Source organism: Dermacentor silvarum, chromosome 3 (assembly GCF_013339745.2).
Source record: "Dermacentor silvarum isolate Dsil-2018 chromosome 3, BIME_Dsil_1.4, whole genome shotgun sequence".
Taxonomy (NCBI): Eukaryota; Metazoa; Arthropoda; class Arachnida; order Ixodida; family Ixodidae; genus Dermacentor; species Dermacentor silvarum.
Window position 1 is genome coordinate 13,464,437 of NC_051156.1, and position 7,803 is coordinate 13,472,239.

The 7,803-nt window shown below is 48.1% G+C and overlaps 2 non-coding genes across 2 annotated transcripts; both read right to left on the reverse strand.

The window, feature by feature from the left end:
• Positions 1-1,944: 1,944 nt before the first annotated feature.
• On the reverse strand, positions 1,945-2,036 carry Trnai-uau (transfer RNA isoleucine (anticodon UAU)). The gene is given in 2 exon segments: positions 1,945-1,980; positions 1,999-2,036. It is a non-coding gene; the product is annotated as a tRNA-Ile (tRNA).
• A 5,202-nt stretch (positions 2,037-7,238) lies between these two features.
• Positions 7,239-7,330, reverse strand: Trnai-uau (transfer RNA isoleucine (anticodon UAU)). Its single transcript is given in 2 exon segments — positions 7,239-7,274; positions 7,293-7,330. It is a non-coding gene; the product is annotated as a tRNA-Ile (tRNA).
• Positions 7,331-7,803: the final 473 nt, after the last annotated feature.

Below are 7,803 nucleotides of genomic sequence, written 5' to 3' on the forward strand. Positions count from 1 at the left end.
TTGAGGATGTTAGTATTTTGTCAAACAACGCTTTGCGGAAACGACTGCTGCCATCCTAGAGGGCAGTGACGCGTACAGCGCTGGCACAAAGTCATGATGCGCTCGAAGGTCCGCCCATTCTTGTCGAACGGCTGCCCACAGCTCGTCCCCAGTCGTCGGGCGGACAAGTTTTCGCACCATGGCTGCTTTGATGTACCCCCATATATTTTCGCAGATGTTCATGTAAGCGCCTTTGGCCGGCCAGGAAAGCATGCTGATTCTGCGATTTTCTATATGTTCCTTGACAACTTTTGCCGTGTGAACCGGCGCCAGGTCATGTTGAAACATAAAATCGGCATCGGGAAAAACGCTGTGGGCGTAGGGCAGCAACACATTGTCCAAAATTTCTGTGCAGTATCACTGCGATGTAAGGGCACCATCTATGCGATGCAGAGGCCCGAGATCATGCCTTGACACCGCGCCCCACACGTTCGCGCAGTTTCGGCCAGTCGCGGCGACTCCCTGCACATTGGCTGGCTCCTAACTGCATGGAAATCGTATTTCTTTACCATCCTTCGCAATATCGAACGTGCATTAAGAAAAGTTTCTTACCGTGTGCCTCTGGTTCGCCAAACTCGCATCCGTTGGTCTTGGCGAGTTATAAAAGTCAACTGAGATGATCACTCGGCCCCAGTCATCTGCGATCCATGAGGCGCGTGCTCCGGCAAACTGGAGACGTGACTTCTTGTTCGAAGCAGTGACTGCTGGCTTTCGTGCAGCTACAGAATTTCGCAGTCCAGCACTTCGGAGGCGTCGCCGGACCGTAGCAAGGGAAGCGTCCACATCTAGCTGCTCCCGCACTTGCCTCGCGGACTGGAACGGGTTCTCGACGACAGCAGCTACTATAAGCACGTCTTCATCCTCCGTCGTAGCCTTTGGTCGACGCCTGTGTGGGGCATCACAGAGTCGGCCTTCCTTGCTGAATGCCTGAATAATCCTGCTGACGGTATTTAGCGGCCTGTGCACGAGAGCACCGATGGAGCGCTGGGAATATCCCTTGAGAGAATATTGTACGATTTTGCACATCTCTTCTTCGGGAACGCGGGCCATGCTGAAATTCAGTTGCTGCTCTGACAGATGCGGTAATGTGCAAGAATATATACAGGCTCCTCAAAGACGGAAGGCGCTTTTAAAATACGCCCACAAGTGTCATGAGCATGCGTGTCCTGGCGACAGATCAGCAATGATCTCGAGAACGCCCACAAAACATTACATATATTTTCAAGTTTATTGATGCATCGTGGGGAGCGTAATGAGAAGTTAGACATCGTCACCAATCCCGAACCGTACGGCTACCTTATTGCGGTACGCGTGCAGCAGACGACACGCACTTGCTTGCGTGACGCAATGCGCGCGGCGGGAGGATTTGCGCACGCCGGACACACTGCGCATGAGCAATGATTCTCGTTTTAGCCGCTGAACCGCGCTGTGAGCTCAGAAGGCCACGCGTTCCCGTTTTCACCCTCAAAAAGATTCCGACTGTACATTCCTCTTCAGTCGCCCTGTTACCGCGTCCGCTCTGGGCCACTGAAGCCGCTCCTATGGAGCCCTTCATGGAGCTCGGTGGCCGGAAGCAGAATTGCGCCACTGGGGATTGTTTCTTGCAGGTAACCTAAATGAGCTAATATTGCGTAACAAACGAGGAATAAATTAGTGGTCCGCATGCTGTCCTTATTTCACAAATAGCGTTGGTAAAAAAATTCTTCCCCCGGTGAGGCTCAAACTCACAACTCCGGCATGGCTCACAAGCACTGTCGTATAAGTGTCGTGCGATAACCAATTGCGCCACTGGGGAATGAGTTCTGGAGGTAACCTAAAATAGCTCACATCTCCTACCATAGGAGAAATACATTAGTGGTCCGCATGCTGGCCTTATTTCACAAATGGCGTTGGTAAAAAAAATTTTTCCCCAGGTGAGGCTCGAACTCACAACCCCGGCATGGCTCACAAGCACTGTCGTATAAGTACCGTGCGCTAACCAATTGCGCCACTGGGGACTGACTTGTGGCGTTAACCTAAATGAGCTTATCATATTTTATGTCCACTGCAGGACGAAGGCCTCTCCCTGCCATCTCCAATCCGCCTTTTGCATGTCCCGAGTACGCATGCGCTGTACCCTGGCGGCGAGCGCCGAAAACGTTTTGTACGGCGTCGGTGTTCGTGCAGCTGACGACGCACGCGTACGCAGCGTAGCCGTCGAGCACGCGAACTCTTTATTGTCGGCGCTGTGCCGGTCGACGACGCGGTATTTGCGCTGTATTTCGGTAGAAACTTCAGCTGTTCACAGCGATGTTCCGTTAATGTCCGGTACATCACAATATTGCCGACACGACACCGATGTCGGTCAGAAGTCGACCTCACGCCGGCGCCAACGCTCGGCCGGCTGTAGTTGTGATACTGTGCCAGTGGGACGTCTATATTGTCGTACAAGTATATGACAAAGAAGGGACCGACGACGCGACCGACGACAGTGAGTGATCGTTGTGTGAACCAATGTGCTGATCGCCGTGCGAGCGGCCGCCGAGTGAGAACGTCGCACCGACAACGTGAATATCGCCGCAAATGCGCTCGTGTATGTATTTATTGACGCTCAAATTGAGTCGAAACGTACTTCCGACGCTGATATGCACGATTTCCAGCCCTGTACAGCCCAACACATCAAGTTTGAGGTGGTGTCGATCTCGTTCAGGCAGCTTCATTAGGGCTAACACAGCCTACGAGTTCGTCCGCTACCGGCGGACCTGAAATATAAGATAAGCAAGTACGACGAAGGAAACTGCTTATGTAGTTCGGTACAGACCTTACCGACTTGAAGTGAACCACTCTTAGCATAGTACGATGCACACACGGGTTGGAAGCGGCGACACGGCACCGTTCTTGAACGAAGGCTGTCGGTCGCAGTCGCCGGCGCTTCCATGAACGGAGTGCAACTACGGAGAGTGTATTTTTATGCTGCCAGATTTAGTAGTTACCGAAAACACAGTTTGCCTCTTATGCTAAACAGGCAACAAGTGATGGCCCTTTCGACACTGCATCGTAAGCAACAACACCGCTCGTTGCCACGCGAGTACGGCAGGCGTCGGCATTTTCGCGTGCCAGTGCGGCTAGGTGGTCGTTGTCGCCGTTTTCGATGTGCCCGGGACGTTCATGCCTTCTCGTCTCCATGTGATCGCTTCTGATATGTGTATGATAAGTGTTCATATATACTTTGAACATTTCCTCATTATTTCGTGTGAGCGGTGCACGGTTTCTACTGTACTTGAAGTGAACAGCGAGCGGTGGCCGTACGCGTGCCGATGTAAACAAATGCGCCGTTCTTGCGTTGCATAAATACTCTGGGCGCAGTGTCGCCCCTTCAGAGAGCTATGGCCACTGTGGTCAAGACTCAGCTATAAAAGCAGTTTTTATCGTACGTTCAGTGCAGGTCTAACAGTGGCAAATGCGTGAACTCGGCTGCTACATACGATACGGCTAACCTCCGCTGAGCGGAATCGACTCCAGCTTAAACATGATGTGGGCGGCTGGCGAGTGCTCACATTCGTGCTTTTCAACTTCCGAAGCATGTTTGGACTCATATTCGGTACGAATAAATATGAATAACAAGAATACAAGCGTAGGCGCTGTGTCAATCGCGTTACGGTGCGATGTATTCGTTCAGAGGCACATCGCACGGTGACTGGTTTTGTCGGCGTAGCTGCACGAAATCCCGTCATTATATTTCGACGACTTGCGGTTGTAAGTCACACCAGAGTCATTGCCGGCCTAGGCATCCTGTCCAACAAGCGGCCACTCGCACAAAACGAAAATTACAACGACTGACAAATGCACAAACCCATTTCAGCTCGCTTCTTGCAGCGTGCCTCTGCGTCCCGCGGGGCCCCGACGCCGTACATATTGTTTCTCGAGGAGCCTGCTAAGGTGGCGCCACAGCGCAATGCAAAAGGCGGATTACCCCTGTCTTGCGTTAGCGTGTTATAACTTACACCTGCAAATTTCCTAACTTCATCACCCCATCTGGTTGTCTGCCGACCTCGACTGCACTTCCCTTCTCTTGGTATCCATTCTATAACCCTAATGGTCCACCGGTTATCCATCCTACGCATTACATGGCCGGCCCAGCTGCATTTTTTCCGCTTAATGTCAACTAGAATATCGGCTATCCCCGTTTGTTCTCTGATCCACACCGCTCTCTTCCCGTCTCTTAACGTTAGTCCTAACATTTTTCATTCCATCGCACTTTGTGCGGTCCTTAAATTGTTCTCGAGCTTCTTTGTTAACCTCCAAGTTTCTGCCCTATATGTAAGCACCGATAAAATGCAATGATTGCACACTTTACTTTTCAACGACAGTGGTAAGCTCCCAGTCATGATTTGGCAATGGCTGCCGTATGCACTCCAAAGCAATTTTATTCTTCTGTAAATTTCTTTCTCATGATCAGGGTTCCCTGTGAATAATTGAACTAGATAAACGTACCCCTTTACAGACTCCAGAGGCTGACTGGCGATCTTGAATTCTTGTTCCCTTGCCAGGCTATGGAACATTATCTTTGTCTTCTGGATATTCATCTTCAACCCAATTCTTAAGGTTTTAATCAACCCAATTAAGGTTTTCAATCATTTACTGTAATTTGTCTCCATTGTTGCTGAATAGGACAATGTCATCTGCAAACCGAAGGTTGCTGAGATATTCACCGCTGATCCTCAGTCCTAAGCTTTCCCAGTCTAAGAGCTTGAATACTTCTTCTAAGCATGCAGTGGAGAGATTGTCTCCCTGCCTGACCCCTTTCTTGATAGGTAACTTTCTGCTTTTCTTGTGGAGAACCAAGGTAGCTGTGGAATCCTTGTAGATATTTGCCAAGATATTCACGTATGCCTCGTGTACTACTTGATTAAGCAATGCCTCTATGAGTGCTGGTATCTCTGCTGAATCAAATGCCTTTTCATATTCTATGAAAGCCATATAGGGAGGTTGATTGTACTCCGCCGATTTCTCGATTACCTGATTGATGACATGCATATTATCCATCGTAGAATATCCCTTCCTGAAGCCAGCATGTTCTCTTGGTTGACTGAAGTAAAGTGTTGCCCTGATACTATTGGAAATCATCTTGGTGAATATTTTATAAAATGCAGAAAGCAAGCTAATGGGCCTATAATTCTTCAATTCTTTAACGTCTCCCTTCTTATGGATTAGTGTATTGTTGGCGTTCTTCCAGCTCTCTGGTACACGTGAAGTTGAGAGGCATTGCGTATAAAGGGCCGCAAGCTTTTCAGGCATGATATCTCCTCCATCTTTGAATAAATCTACTGTTATCCCATCTTCTCCAGCAGCTTTTCCCCTGGTCATGTATTTCAAGGTCCTTCTAACTTAATCGCTGGTTATAGAAGGAGCCTCTGTATCCGGTTCATCATTATTTCGAAATAAAGTAGCTTGGCTGTTTTGGGTACTGTACAGGTCAGTATAGAATTCTTGCGCTGCGTTTACTATGTCATTGCAATTGCTGATGATATTACCGTGCTTATCATTCCGTGCATGCATCTTGCCTTGTCCTATGCCAAGCTTTCTTCTTACTAATTTAATGCTGCGTCCATATTTTACGGCTTCCTCAATATTTGCCACGTTATAATTTTGAATATCCCTTACTTTCTTCTTGTTGATCAGTTTTGACAGTTCAGTGAATTCTATCTGATCTCTTGAGTTGGACACTTTCATGTTTTGTCGTTTATTAGGTCCTTTGTTTCTTGGGAGAGCTTACCTACTGGTTGCCTTGGTGCCTTACCTCCCATTTCAATTGCTGCTTCTGACATTAACCTAGTTACGGTTTCATTCATTACCTCTATGTTGTCTTTATCTTCCTTTTCTAAAGCTGCATATTTGTTTGCGAGCACCAGCCTGAATTGGTCTGCTTTTACCCTTACTCCCTCTAGGTTTCCCTGTTTCCTCTTGACTAATTTCGATATTTCTCTCTTCAAATTGAGAGAAATCCTAGACCTTACTAATCTATTGTCACTGCATTTTACCTTACCTAACACTTCTACATCCTGCACTATGCTTGGATCGTGCAGAGAGTATGAAATCTATTTCATTCCTTGTTTCTCCATTAGGGCTTTTCCAGGTCCACTTCCTGTTGCTGCGCTTCCTGAAGAAGGTATTCCTTATTCGGAGCCTATTTCTTTCCGCGAATTCTACTAGCATCTCTCCCCTTGCATCCCTAGAATCGTTGCCGTAGTTGCTAATTGCTTGCTCACCAACCTGCTTTTTCCCCACTTTTGCATTGAATCCGCCCATGACTACAGTATGCTGAGTTTGCACCTTTCTCATTGCTAATTCTACATCTTCATAAAACTGTTCTATGTCTTCATCATCATGACTAGAGGTTGGGGCGTAGGCTTGTAGTAGCTTCATTTTGTACCACCTATTCAGCTTTATTACGAAGACTGCTACCCTCTCATTAATGCTATAGAATTCATCAATGTTGCCCGCTATGTTTTTATGGACGAGAAATCCTACCCCGGATTCTCTCTTATCTGGAAGACCTCTGTGGCAGAGGACGTGGCCGTTAATAAGAACTGTGTAATCCTCACCAGTTCTTCTAACCTCACTGAGGTCAATAATATCCCAGGCAATACCTGATAATTCTTCAAATAGTCCTGCTAAGCTGGCCTCACTCGAGAGGGTGCGCGTGTTCAACGTTGGCAGGTTCAGTTTCCATTGGCCGCCTGTCCGCACCCAGCGATTCTTAGCACCCACTGCCGCGTAGGAGGTCTCACCGCCGCCTTGGTCAGGTGCTCCGCAGCTACTGCGCACTGAGGGCCATGGGTTAATTGTCGGAGTCATGAGGCAGGTAGTGGCCAGGGAAGCTGCACCAGGGAGGCCAACTCCTGTTTTAGTGAGGGAGTTACTTTGATGAAGCTTAGAGGGTATTCCTTGTTTGGTTGCAGCTGGACTAATATAGCCCCACTAGCTCTCGGAAATATATTTTTTTCTAGCTGGTGTCAGGCACCGCTCCATGCCTGAAAATGTAGTGGACTGGAGTAGGATTCCAACTTACGGCCTTCAGATTTGAAGCCGGGTATTCCACCTCTGCTCCACGGCACCGCTCATATCGCGTACCAAAGGAGGATTAAATTAGCGGTTAGAGGATTAAATTAAATTAAAATGCTTGCCTTATTTCACAAATGGCGTTGGTAAAAAAATCGTTCCCCAGGTGAGGCTCGAACTCACAACTCCGGCATGGCTCACAAGCACTGTCGCATAAGTACCGTGCGCTAACCAATTGCGCCATTGGGGACATTTTTTTTTCTTTATTGCCAGTCCTCGACAAAGAACAACACAAAATTCGATGAACACTACACAAAAAACAGCAATATATACATTTGTTGCCATCCGCTACTGCGGCATGACGTTGTCGTGTTAAAATTCCTTGAGTTCTGTCAGGGGTTCAACCCTGGACAGCCACTCGGGAACAGGTTGTTGTGATTTCTGTACTTCAATGTACCTCTGCATACATTCACGGAAGTATACACGCGCCGGTCGGGCATCAGGGTCACAGTGGTACCCCGCCATTCTCGAGCGCCGTAGACAATGGAGGCCAGTAACCATGATTAAATCATACGGGAATCATTCGTCGTCATCCACTGGCAAAAACCTGATTCCTTGGGGATCTATCGGTAGCTCTTTTTTTAAAGTCCTTTGCAATATGTCCCAGAAATAGACCCCCTCCCAACAGAGGATGAATACATGATCTATGTTTTCCGGTTTTTT